This window comes from Eptesicus fuscus, chromosome 3, assembly GCF_027574615.1.
Source record: "Eptesicus fuscus isolate TK198812 chromosome 3, DD_ASM_mEF_20220401, whole genome shotgun sequence".
NCBI classification, from domain to species: Eukaryota; Metazoa; Chordata; class Mammalia; order Chiroptera; family Vespertilionidae; genus Eptesicus; species Eptesicus fuscus.
The window spans coordinates 80,835,939-80,850,288 of NC_072475.1; the positions used below are offsets into that span (position 1 = coordinate 80,835,939).

Below are 14,350 nucleotides of genomic sequence, written 5' to 3' on the forward strand. Positions count from 1 at the left end.
CCGCCGCCGAGTGCCACATCAGCGCCCGCGCAGCACTTCCAGGTTCCTTAAGAGGATGGAAGGAGCTGGCCCGGCGGGCGGAGGCGGGCCCCGGGCCTGCCGGAATGGCGGGCCGACCGGCCAATAGGCGACAGCTGAGGAACCGCGGCTACCAATGAGCTGGAGCTTGGGGTAGCCGCGGCGGCTGAGATTCGTGCCGGGCGAGGGAACCAGATGAGGCACATCTGGACAGCTGCGCTGAGGCACTGGGCAGCCCCGTTGCGGGGGCCCAGCGTCAGCTGAGCACGTCTCCCACGTCCTCTCCTTCTGGCCACTTATTATTTAGTCATTTTCCCCAAAGAAGCAACCAAGGATCCCAGTGTAAAACTTTACCCCCCCTCTAAAGCGAGACGGGGCCAGATCCCATCCAACACATAGGGCAATTTTCATGGGGCTCTGCCATCAAAAGGACAGAAAGAGCAACGACAAAAGCCTAGCCGCTGTCTGATTTACACGGGCAAAGTGGGAAAAATAAAGTGTTGAGTAAACAGACCGCGTTGGGTAAGTTTTGGATACGCGCTGGATATCTTATTTCTCCCGCTGTGATCTCTATTCTGAGTCTTTCTGCTGTTCTCACCAGTCTCTTCATCAGGGGAAAGAAAAAAATATCGCTCGCTGCTACAAACTGCAGAGAGCCCTGGCTTCCTTTTCTTCTACTTTGCTGAGATTTTTATTTAATTTAACTTTTTGGTCATCTGTATGCTATTTTTACATTTCCTGGGAACAGACATGAAATTGGTATCCTGTTGTAAATCTCTCCTAACTTCAAGAGTTGAACCTACCGGATAAATTTATTTTTCTACTTTCTTTCTGTGAAAACAGACTATACATTTGTAAAGCCGAAGTCTTTATACATCCTCCTCTCTCTGACTGTCTTGATAGAAGATTGAGAAAATTATCTGGCTTATTCAGAATTAACAAAACTTTTGCTTCATTAATGGGATGTTCAATATTAGATTATTTTAAAACCTCAGTTATACAGGTAATTTGCTATTTCACTTACATTTGGATGTAATTGTAACTGAAATGTATCTTTTCTATATTCTCCTACCCATACTGGGAGGTCCGAATTCCTTTATGATTAAAAAAAAAAATCTTAAACATATGACAGACAACTGTGTTTATCAGTGAATATAAATTTAGTTATGCTATATTTGTATATTAATCCTTTAATTCTATCAAAATAATATACAGAAGGATCATTAGATGTGTATGCTTGCAGACTGTTCTGGTATATATTTCAGGATGAAAATGATGGCAAATATTGAGCTAGGTAAGTGGTCTGCGGCCCATTCCATTAGAAACATCTATGAATCTCTCTGTTTAAACAATGTTTTGGATTTGAGACCTTGTCATATATTATTTACTATCATGGCAGATCTGACCAGAATTGATCTTTCATTTCTGGCTTAAAAAAAAAAAATTGTGGGAATTTGGTGTCATAATTGCAAGTTGCAGAGCATGTTTTTGATTCAAAAGGGCAATGCATACACTGGGTGGAACAGTTGAAGTGGTTTCCAGGGATGCAGGGTTAGAAGGAACAGTGCTGCAGAGAAACAATATAAAAAGACAGCTGGCTTGGTTCAATTCACAACCCCACTGTTTGACTTTGGGCAAGTTAGTCAGCCCATCTGTGCCTTAGTTTCTGCCTCTGTGATGTGGAGATAGTAGCACCTACCTCATGGGGTTGTCTTGAGGACTGAGTTAAGGTATGTTAAATACTTAGAACAGTTCTGGCACGTAGTAAGTCTTTGCTTTGTAGTCACTCTTTATTGCCTTCCTTCCCAGCTCCCCCTGCTGCACACCAGTTTTCCCAGCCACCATTCTGACCTCTGTGCTGGCAACTAGTAGTGCTGACCACCTGTCAGCAATGCACTGTAGAAGGCTGTAAAGGAGAGTCTTGAGAGGGGAGTGAGGTAGAATTTATCCGTGTTTTAGAAAGATCTAGAAAGGTCTGGGAGTGCAGAGGATGGAAAGATGACTTCTTCTTATAGGATGGCTTCATGGAAAGGTTGGCATTTCTGGGGGAAAATTTTGCCCGACGGTTTCAATGGAGAGGAAAGGGATCATAGAACAAGAGCAGGGGGCAAGCAGTTTAGGAGGAAGAGGAAGCCTGGGCGGAGCACGGAGGCTGGAAGGTGTGGCTCTGTGTGAGGACTGAATTGAAATGCAGGACCATCTGAGGGGTTAGTGAGAGGCAGGGTTGGAACGTGGGAGAGGGGGAGGATGGCATGGGGAACCTGATGGGGAAGGACAGGCTTGGGAGGTAGATGGGTGGGGGATGGCAAGCTGCACTGGCAAAAGTGGAAGTATTTCTGGAATGATCCATCTCTGGAGTCTGGTCTCTACCTTTTGCCTAGCATACCCTTCCTATCTGCTCTTTTGCTTCTGTGACCTGCCTTCAGGGCCTGCAGGCAATGGGGCAGGATGGACCAGTGAGTCTGGACCCCACTTTTTGGACTCACTCTGTAGTGGCTGTCTTGGAGCTCTGCTGAAGTGGTCTGGCCTTCTGGGCTATTACAAGGGCGACTTCTCAGAAACTGGGCACGTTCTGAAGTCTTTGACATGGATTGTTGTTGTTTTGTTTTGTTTTTAAATATGTATATTTTATTGATTTTTTTTTACAGAGAGGAAGGGAGAGGGATAGAGAGTTAGAAACATGGATGAGAGAGAAACATCGACCAGTTGCCTCCTGCACACTCCCTACCGGGGATGTGCCTGCAACCAAGGTACATGCCCCTGACCGGAATCAAACCTGGGACCCTTCAGTCCGCAGGCTGACGCTCTATCCACTGAGCCAAACCGGTTAGGGCTGACATGGATTGTTGTTACACCTCTCCCCTCGTCCCATATACACACACTGTGTGCAGAATAGCTCTTTCTCCTCCCACTGACAGGATTGTCTATTCACATGTTAATATGTATCCTTTTATAATGTACAGTTATTGAAGTAGGTAAGACTTGTAATATGCACCTAAGTAGAGAGTCAGTTTGGAGATCTCTTGCTTTCTCTTCCTCCAGGGCTTCTGTCAGAGTGAACCCGAGTCTGGCCCTGGTGCTGCTGCTGACCACCTGTGTGACCTCAGGCATGACATTGAACCACTATGGTCCTCTCTGTGCCATCATCAGTAATATGACCTCTAAGGTCCCTTCTCCCTTGGATGATCTTTCATTCTTCTCCCCCACCATCCCTGGGACCGTCTGTTGCGTGCAGATGGCTATTTGATGCATCTATGGCTAACATTTTCTGACCACTAATACATGGCAGATATTATTCTAAATGCTTTACATGTCTCAGCTTATGTAAGCCTCTCAACAACCCTGTGACGGTTGGTATTTATTAGCTGAGAAGACAGAGGCACAGGCAGATTAAGAAACTTGCCCCAAGTCACACAGTGAACAAATGGCAAATGCAGACTCAGACAGTGTAACACCACAGCACAAGCCTTTTAAAAAAAATCTTTATTGTTGAAAGTATTACATAGGTCCTTCTTTTCCCCCCATTTACCTCTTTTGGCCCTCTCTGTCCCCGCCCCCACCCCCGCCCAGGACCTCACCCCTCCATTGTCTGTGTCCACGGGTTATACATATATGCATACAAGTTCATTGGTTGATCTCTTCCCACCTACCCTCCCCTGCCTTTCCTCTGAGGTTCAACAGTCTGTTCATGCTTCTATGTCTCTAGGTCTATTTTTGATCATCAGTTTATTTGGTTCATTAGATTTCACATATGAGTGAGATCATGTGGTACTTACCTTTCTCTGACTGGCTTATTTCACTCAGCATAAAACTCTCCATGCTGTTGCAAATGGTAAGAGTTCTTTCTTTTTTATTGCCATGTAGTATTCATTGTGTAGATGTACCACACTATTTTTGTCCACTCATCTGCTGATGGGCACTAAGGCTGTTTCCAAATCTTAACTATTGTAAATGCATGCTATGAACATAGGGGTGCATAGATTCTTTCTGATGAGTATTTCGGGCACAGCCCAAGCCTTAACCACTAGTCTGTACGCCTTAGGTTTAATACAGCGGGGCTGCTCTTCTGTGTGGTGGTGGTTAGTCAAGAGGTCTATGGGAGAAGGATCATTGAGGAGCGGGGAACATTTGGAGACTCAAGTTGGTAAAATTTCCCTGGAGGGGCCGGAATACCATCATGAGTCTTGCTTGTGGGATGTGCTGCACAGGGGGCAGGAGGCGTTTTATTTGTTTATTACTCGGAGCTCATTGTTACTCCCGCTTTTCCATCTTGTTTCTACAGAACCACCATAGTCCTGGACTTAAAGTACACAGTGAATAGATGTCAGTTGTATGATTATCTTCTTTGCAAAACCCAAACAGTGTATAAAAGTCAAAAGTAATGGTTTCCCCTTTATGTACTTGCTTTCTTCCCACGCCACCACTCTCTCCAGGGGTAACCTTTGTTAACAGTTTGGTCAGTATCCTTCCAGTCCTTCTCTAAGTGTCTACTCACAGGCATAGATCTAAACATAAGTGTAATTTTAAAATATAAATGGGACTGCAGTATTTTTACTTTTAAAAAACATGAAATGTTCCAAGGCTTATGGAAAATGGGGCAATTCCAGGTACATATTCTCTCCCAATTTCTTGGACATTCTGGCTTCTTGTCTGATTTCTGGAGATGCTGTGGTTTTGGAAATAAGAACTTCATGATGAAAGTCAATATAGGGCAATTTTAGGTGTCCTCTTATTAATCATACCTGGTCTGGATTTCACATCATTTTGGATTGAAAAATATTATAATTTACTTTTTATCTCATTCCTTTAATGTAGTCATTCTTTTAGTATAACACACTGAAAAATATTGTAATTTGCTTTTTATCTCGTTCCCTAAATGTAGTCACTCTTAGTGTAACACACTGAAAAATATTGTAATTTGCTTTTTATCTCGTTCCCTTAATGTAGTCACTCTTAGTGTAACACACTGAAAAATATTGTAATTTGCTTTTTATCTCATTCCCTTAATGTAGTCACTCTTAGTGTAACACACCGACTAAGCACATAGCCTAGAGTCAGACCGTGAGGGTTCCAATCCCAGGTCTGCTTCTTACTAGTGCACCTGGAGCAAGTCGCTTTTTCTAGGAGGCTTTGTTATCTGCAAAACGGGGTTCTCAATAGGCATTACATGAGAAAATCAACTTAACTCATTTAGCATAGTGTTGAATCTTAGTAAAGCCTATACATGTAAGCACTTCATTTTTTTAAATTGTGGTAAAATATGACATAACATTTGCCATTTTAACAATATCTAATTGTATAGTTCAGTGGTATTAAGTACATTCACATTGTTGTGCAGCCATCACCACTTTCCATCTTCATAACTTTTTCATCAAACTGAGATTCCAGACCCATTAAATAACCATCTATTACCCTTTGCTGTCAGCCTCCGATAACCACCATCCTACTTTCTATCTCTATGAATTTGACTACTCTACATGCCTCGTATAACTGGAGTTATACAATATTTTACCCTTTTATAATGCTCATTTCACTTAGCATAATGTTTTCAAGATTCATCTATATTGTACCATGTGCCAGAATTTCATTAGTCATGCGTTGCTTCACGATGGGGATACATTTCGAGAAATGCATCCTTAGGCAATTCCGTCCTTGTGCAAACATCACAGAGTGCACTTACCCAAACCTGGATGGTAGCCTACTGCACACCTAGGCTGTATGGTGTAGCCTATTGCTCCTAGGCTGCAGGCCTGTACAGCATGCTACTGTACTGAATACTGTAGGCAACTGTAACACAAAGGTAAGTATTCATGTATCTAACTATAGACAAGGTACAGTAAAAAATATGATGCAAAAGATAAAGTGTGTGTGCATATGTGTGAGCACGCTGATGGGGGGAGGTCAGGAGGAAGGCCGTGGAGGGAGGTTCCCTCTGAGGGCGAGGAGAGCTCAGGAGGAGGGATGGAGGATGTGAGAGAGAAGGAAGAGAAGGGGAGGAAAGTGAGAGCAGAGATCAGAAGAGAACCAGAAAAATAAAGCTTGAGACAAGAGATAATAAAGGGAAAGGGGGAGGGGAGAGAGCGAGAGAAGGAGGGAGAGAACAGGCCTGGAAGGAGAGAGGGATGAGAAACTGAGGAAGGGAAGTGAGTTTGTTAGCCTTCTCCTCTTGCTCCCTCACCAACTCTAGGCCACAGCCTGCGGTGGGGCACAGGGCAGACAGACCACATGCTGAGCCTCCTCATCTATTTAAACCACCCAGTGCTAGCGGTAAGCTCAACAGCTTAGGTCTAGCCTTTTCTTTCAACATCACAAATAAGCTTTTTGCTTATAATCCATTTAATCCTTCTGGGACCACTGTCACACATGCGGTTCCTCGTTGATGGAAACGTCATTAGGCGGCGCTTGAATGTACTTTTTAAGGCCAAATGATATTCTATGGTATGTATATACCACGTTTTATTTATCCTTTCATCTGCTGATGGACATTTGGGTTGTTTCCATCTGTGATGGTTAATTGTTTGTGTCAATTTGGCTAGGCCACGGTACCCAGATATTTGGTCAGATATCCTAAATATTTCTGTGACGGTATTTTTTTTTTTTTTTTGGATGAGATTAAAATTTAGATTACTAGACTTGGAGTAAAGCAAATTACTCTCCATAATGTGGGTGGGCCTCATCCAATTATTTGAAAGCCGTAATAGGAAAAGACCGATGGCTCTTGAAGAGGGAATTCTGCCAGCAGGCTGCCTTGGACTTGAACTGCAGCATCAGCTCTTCCCTGGGTTTCCAGCCAGCTGGCTTTCCATGAAGATTTTGGACTTGCCAGATTCTTACAGTCACATGAGCCAATTCATAAAATCAGTCTCTATCTATCTATCATCTATCCATCCATCCATCCTATGGTTCTCTGGAGAACCCTGACTAACACGTTACCATTTGGCTATTGTGAATAGTGCTGCTATGAACACTCGTGTACAAATGTCTGTTGGAATTCCTGCTCTCACTTCTTTTGGATACGGACCCAGAAGCAGAGTTCAGGATCACAAAGTAATTCAATTTATTTTTTTTATTTTTTGAAGAACCGCCATAGCAGCCGCAACAGTTTACATTCCCTCCAGCAATGCACAAGGGTTCCAATTTCTCCATATCCTTGCCAACAATTATTCTGTGTGTGTGTGTGTGTGTGTTTAAATAATATCTATCCTTATGAGAGTGAAGTGATACCTCATTGTGGTTTTGATTTGCATTTCCCTAATGATTAGTGACCTTGAGTATCTCTTTGAGTGTCTATTGGCCATTTGCATATCTTCTTTGGGGCAATGTCTACTCAAGTTCTTTGCTCATTCTTAAGTCAGGTTGTTTATTTTGTTTCTGGTTTTAGTTATGGAGTTGTAGGAGCTATTTATATATTCTCAATATTAACTACTTACTAGGTATATGTTTGTAGATATTTTCTTCCATTACCCGGGTTGCCTTTTCAGTCTGTTGATTGCATTCTTTGATGCTCAAAAGTTTTTTATTTTGATGTCGTCCAATTTATTTTTTCTTTTGTTGCTTGTGTTTTAGTTTTACACATTTAAGAAATCTTTGCCAAATCAAATATCATGAAGATTTTCTTCTAAGAGCTTTTAGTTTCAGTTCTGACATTTAGATTTTTTATATATTTTGAGTTAATTTTTGAATATAATGGAGATTAGGGTCCAACTTCATTCTTTTGCATGTGGATATCTAAGCCATTCACTTATCAATCATTATAATGTTCATCTTTATAGACATCATTAGCATAGGTATAGCCATAGTATAAAAACATTGATTCATTTATTTAAAAAAAACACATATTTTTATTGATTTCAGAGAAGAAAGAAGAGGGAGAGAGAGATAGAAACATCAATGATGAGAGAGAATCATTGATTGGCTGCTTCCTGCACGCCCCCTGCTGGGGATCGAGCCCACAACCAGGGCATGTGCCCTCGACCAGAATCAAACCTGGGACCCCTCAGTCCACAGGCTGACGCTCTATCCACCAAGCCAAACTGGCTAGGGCTGATTCATTCTTGACATTTAAAAAAATTGTCTAAAGTGCTAATTTTTTCCTCATAGAATTATTTAAAATTTCTTTTTGTAACTTTTCATGTTGCCAAGGAAGAAAGATTATTTCTATGTTGAAAGGGCATTAATTGTTGATAGCTTTTTTTCTTTCCTTCCTTCCTTCCTTCCTTCCTTCCTTCCTTCCTTCCTTCCTTCCCCTTTTTTATCTTTCTTTGGCTTTTAGAATTGAAAAAATAATAATTTATGTTTGTTTAAAAAATTGGAACAGAGTATACAGAGTCAAATGTAACGGTTTCCCCTTTATTTACCTGCTTTCTTCCATCCCAGTACTCTCCCCAGAGGTAACCTTTGTTAATAGTTTGGCCTATATCCTTCTACACCTTCTCTAAGAGATCACTCACAGGTATAGATCTAAACATAAACATAATTTTAAAATATAAATGAATCATATTATACTCACTGTTCTGCCTTTGCTTTTTAAAATTTGATAATATCTATGCACATACAAATGCATACACATAAACATGTGTAATATACATACCACAGCTTGTCAGTGGAAACATATCGATCTTTGTGAGCAACAGCGGAGAACAGACAGTGGAGCTCAAATGGAAGAATGTTCTTTTTCTACAGAAGACTAAGTCACTTAAAGTAACAGTAGCATTGGGCTCAGCTCCTCAAACCAGGCTTGTTTGCACTGTTTCCTCTCTCTGGACTGTTGGCATCTCCCTGTGAGCCATCTGACTGTTGCCATTCTCCTCTGGCTTTCAGAGTGTTGTATCGCAAATCAGTGAGCGGGACAAGACGCCTAATTGAGACAGTTAGTTAGGAGTAATCTTTATTGCGAGCAGGTTCAGAGCAGATCACCTCTGTCAAATTCTGAACAAACACAGGAGGGAGTATTTCCTTTTTATATCCTTCTAGTTGTCCCAGAGGCTTCTTACACTATCTTCAACTTTCTGAATCCTCTTCTCTTCTTGCTTCTCTGGAGGAGTGTCCTTTGCCTCTTTGTATTCCAAATCTTTGACTTGATTCTTGCATTCCTCTAGTCTGCTGTTGGGTCTCTGTATAATATTTTTTATTTCAGTCAGTGTATGTTTAATTTCTAGTTGGTCCTTTTTTCATATCCTCGAGGGTCTCATTAAATTTATCGGCCTTTTCCATGAAATTCTTGAAAAACCTTCTAACCATGGTTTTGAACTCAATGTCCATTTGTTTGTTCTCCTCCATTTCTTTTGTTTGGGATCTGTTTCCTTGCCTCCTCATTTTCGCTGCTTCCCTTAGTTGGTTAGGGTAGCTTTGTGTACTAGGTGTCCTATTGGTTTAACGGCTCCGCCTCCCAGTTACCTGAGGTGGACACTCTTGGTGCACCCCTTAGTGGACTGTGTGTACAGCCTTGTTGTAGTTAAGTCTTGATTGTTGTTGGTGTCACTGGGAGGAATTGACCTCCAGGCCAATCGGCTGTGAGGACCCGCTGTGTCTATAAAGGAAGAATTGCTGTGCTGGAGACACGTTTGTGGGGCAGGACTTGTTCCAGTAGGGCTTTGGTGCTCATGAGTCTGCCTCTTGAATGTGTCCCTTATGAGAGTGGTTGAAATCTGGTGTCATCTCACACCGACCACTAGATACACTAGCTTCTGGATCTCCAATGGGGGGCAGGTCAGCTACTGTCTGAGGTCACCCAGCAGGAGCTACAGCAAGAACTACTGTTTTCTCCTCTTTGCTTGGGCTTTGGTGGTTTTGGAGCAGTCTGACTGGAGCTGAAGTTTATTTGGTTAAGCTTCCACAGAACAGGCCATTTATATGCAAAAGTCGCTGTGTGGAGCCTGGGCGGGTTTGTAGAATGTGTGGGGTGGGGTTTCAGGGTGGGGCGGGGTCTCAGGGCGGGGCAGGGTCTCAGGGCGTCACTAGGCGATGGCTGCCGTCAGCCGTCTCTGCCTTTCCGAGTTTCCAAGTCCCCGTGTCCTGCGCTCCAGCTCAGTAAACAATGATTGCTGGGCGCACCTCTGCAAAAAAGCCACTCTCACTTTCTGACGCGCTGGCCGAGAGTCCAGCTTCTCCCCGTAGGCATCTGGGTCCCCCGCGTGTCCCCAGAAACAGGATTTCAGAGTGATCGGGAGCTTGTCTCCCTTCGGGTTGAAGAAAAGCTGTGCCCCCGTTGCCCGCCACCAGCCCGATTCGCACGCCTCTGTACCTCAGCTTTTCAGCGTTCTTAGTTGTAAAACTTCCACTCAGCCTGCTTTCCTGTGGTTCTGGATGGTAGACATTTTGTCTTTTAGTTGTAGTTTTGAAATTGTTGTGCGAGGTGGCAGTTTAGTTGTTTACCTTTGCCGCCATCTTGGTTCCTCCTCTCTAACACCTATATATATTTATTGATTGAGCCATGCTGGAGGGCCAATTATTTGATTCCTGCTTGCCCTCTTCCTGCAAGCCAGGCATAATTCAGACTAATGGTATGGAAAATTGTTAAAGAAAGGGAGGAGCCCAGCCTCTCAGTGGTTGAGCATCGACCTATGAACCAGGAGGCTGCTGGTTCGATTCAAGGTCAGGGCACCTGCCTGGGTTGCAGGCTTGAACCCTAGAAGGGGGCGTGCAGGAGGTCAATGGTTCTCTCTCGTCCTTGATGTTTCTATCTCTCCCTCTCCCTTACTCTCTGAAATCAATAAAATAGATACTTAAAAGAGAGAGAGAGAGAGAGAGAGAGAGAGAGAGAGAGAGAGGCAAAATAGATATATGATATTAAGAAACACATTTAGGATAGTTTAGGAACCTGCATATTTATTAAATTATGAAAATTTAATAATACTAAAAATGTTAGTGAAGAAGAAAAAAAAATCATAAAAAAATGCTTACAGCAAAAATCATGGCACAGCTGACACTTGGAGATAAATGCCAGAGGATGAGAGGGTAACAAGGGGGAGGAAAAGAGGTTGTGTTGTGGAAGAATGGGGGGAACTGGGTCTGAGCTCTAGAAGCACCGTACCTTTAAGCAGATACTCAGGTGAACTGGCACCCAGTTTCTCCACCTACGGCATTGCTTTTCCTCCTTCCGCTCAGCCCTCCGTTTGTGTGTACTAAGGGCACAAGGACAGACTGTGGAAGATCAGGGTGATCTTGTTTTTTTCCCTTCCTGCTTCTATGACTTCTTGGACAGCTAGTTTCCAATGCATAGAGCAGACAGATGAATCAAAATCTCATCCTCCTGGGACAAATTTGGGACCCTCCTTTAGACATTTTCCTAATCAGAAAATTCCTACTTCTAAGAGAGGATTAATGAAGTAATGTATGTGGGGGCTTTGTAAACTGTAATGTGCTCCATGGAGGTGAGGGATTGTGTAACCATGATCATGCTTTAAAGCTCACTCTTCACAGGAAGATACAGGAACCACTATCAGGTGTCAGCCTCTTCTCAGGGTTCTTTGCATTTCGTCTTCATAGACACTTTATGCTGTAGAGGCAGGCTAACATTTCCCCCATAATACAGATGAGGTAACTGAGGCCTAGAGAGGTTAAGTAACGTGTCCAAAGTCACACAGTGGTGAAGCCAGAATTTAATGCAGAATAGCTTCACTCTAGTGTCTGAACTCTTAGCATTTATGCCCCAGGTAAATTCCCCTCAGGGGTGAAGCAACTGTTGTTGGTTGCCACTTTTCAGAGGGTTGGTAAGTAGTTGAGTGTAGTGCAGGTCAGCAGAGGTAGTGGTATCTTTATTTTTAGACTGTAGTGGTATCTTTGTACACTGTATTCTCAGTATGCAGATTCCTCTTACCATCCTTTGTGATCCCGGGAGGGTGAAACATGGTCTCCTCTGGGCCTGACCTGCTCTGTCACCCTGGCCTGCATTATTGCAATGGTGTCTCAAACTTTCCATGCCGAAGGACCGGTATGGCTTTGGTTTCCTTTTTTTTCCCTTCAGTCCAAGGTGACTTGATATGTTTATCCTATCTAATAACAGGGTAATATGCAAATTAACCATCACTCTGTCATAATGATGGCAGCGCCCATAGCCACAAGATGGCGGTGCCCAGTCTTCTCAGCCCTGCCAGAGTCCCCCAGTCCTGGGGGGGGGGGGGGGGGTGGCAGCTGCTGAGAATGGGCAGCGTGAGCGGCCTGGCCGAATGCTTGCCTTGTTGCCATGGCGACAAGGCAAGCGTTCAGCGCCTGGCTGCGGATGGGCCTCTGGGTTGTGGAGAGCCTCTGGGCAGCTGGCACGGAGCAGCCAGGCCCTGCAGAGAGCTACTGGCGCACAGATTCGTGCGCAGGGCTACTAGTAAAAATATAAAAACTCCTGGTTGGATTCTGCAGCAATTTCCACGCTTATCTTATTGCAGATTGTGAACAGTTTGCTGACCAGCACTGCCCCAAAGGCCATGGCTTCATTAGCATGTCCCAGGGCTCTCCTTGCTTTCATTGTTGCCACAAAGCAACCAGGATAATTTTTGAGAAATATGCATAAGGTTCTATCATTCCTTTGCTTAACCCCCCCATTGCATTTAAAATAAAGTTCAGATATTCACCATGGCCCAGAAGGCCCTCGGTAATTTGACTCTGCCTATATCAACCCACCCCCATCTCTACCTTGCCCACTCTTCCCTCAATGGTAATGAAATATAGTCAGATTTTGGATAAAAAAAGTAGGTTTAAATAGAGGACACATAATGATCTGGGTTGTGAGCTATACTAGTACTTTGTTTTATTCTTTCCTCTATTACCTCAAGCATGGTCAAATGCTTTCATCACTTTCTCTAGTAGCAAGAAACATCCCCCTAGTGAGATGGCCAAAACCAAGTCCCAGAGATCTGTGAGCAATTCTGCTTCTGTAATGTAACCTACTGCTTCTCTGATGACTCGGCCTAAAGATGCTTGTATCCTGTTTACACCTTACACGTGCTTTGTAGGCTGTCTGTTTCATTCCCCAGAAAATGAGACTGTTAAGATTGGGGAGTAAAATACTTGATAGTGTGATTGTTGTTACTGTTGGTGAGAATTTAGTGGTAGGGAGCATGACTTTAATGAGCCGAGGGGGAAACAGACATCCTGGCAAAACAGTTTCCAGCTGCTTTGGCTGTGGCCCTTGGTGCTTGCTATCCCAAGGGTCCCTTTTGCAGAGGCAGCTAAGATTCTTTCCCCAATTTACCCTTGCTTTCCAGTTCCAAATGGTGCACTACTATTACAATGAATGAGAATGAGGTCGCTCCATCCGAAATGCTTTGTTTAGTGACAGAGAGTCATGGTTTCTAGGAAGCATACTTTTACAGCTAGAAGAAATGTGAGAGGTCATCCTGAGCTCAACATCATTACAGGCTGACCTGACAATATTCTCCTTGGCTTTTTTTTTCTCTCACTTTAAAATGTATTTTTTATTGTTGATAATATTACAGATATCTCCCTTTCCATCCCCCCTTTCACCTCTCCTTCAGATGCTCCCCCCGCCCCCATCTTTGCTATTCTATTGCCTGTGTCCATTGGCTATGCATATCCTATCTAATTAAAGAGTAATATGGAAATTGACTGTCACTCCAACACACAAGATGGCTGCCCCCAGGTGGACACAAGATGGCCACAACAAGATGGCCAGCAGGGGAGGGCAGTTGGGGGTGATCAAGCCTGCAGGGAAGGGCAGTTGGGTGGGGGGAACCCAGGCCTGCAGGGAAGAGCAGTTGGGGGGGACAGGGCAGTAAGGGGTGACCAGGCCGGCAGGGGAGGGCAGTTAGGGGCAATTGGGCTGGCAGGGGAGGGCAGTTTGGCGCAATTGGGCTGGCAGGGGAGCAGTTAGGCATCAATCAGGCTGGTAGGGGAATGGTTAGGGGGTGATCAGGCTGGCAGGCAGGAGCAGTTAGGGGCAATCAGGAAGGCAGGCAGGTGAGCAGTTGGGAGCCAGCAGTCCTGGATTGTGAGAGGGATGTCCGACTGCCCGTTTAGGCCCGATCCTACTGGGATCGGGCCTAAACGGGCAGTCGCACATCCCTTGAGGGGTCCCAGATTGGAGAGGGTTCAGGCTGAGCTGAGGGACACCCCCCCCCCGACCCCGTGCACGAATTTTGTGCACCGGGCCTCTAGTTAAGTATATAAGTGCTTTGACTTATCACTTCTCATCCTTCTAACCCCACATCGAGGTATTAGGTCTGTTCCATGCCTTCCTGCTTCAGGTCTTATTTTGTTAGTCAATTCATTTTGTTCATTAGATTCCATAAGTAAGTGAGATCATGTGATATTTGTCTTTCTCAGTTTGTCTTATTTCACTTGGCATAATATTTTCCAGGTCCATCCATGCTGTCCCAAA

General features: G+C 43.9%; 1 protein-coding gene across 1 annotated transcript in view; it reads left to right on the forward strand.

Moving 5' to 3' along the window:
* The first annotated feature begins 234 nt into the window (after positions 1-234).
* Positions 235-14,350, forward strand: part of TMEM45A (transmembrane protein 45A) — a 110,991-nt gene continuing 96,875 nt past the window's right edge. Inside the window, exon 1 of the mRNA XM_028136596.2 lies at positions 235-540. The gene's annotated coding sequence lies outside the window, so the exon portion shown is untranslated. The remainder of the gene's footprint in view (positions 541-14,350) is intronic.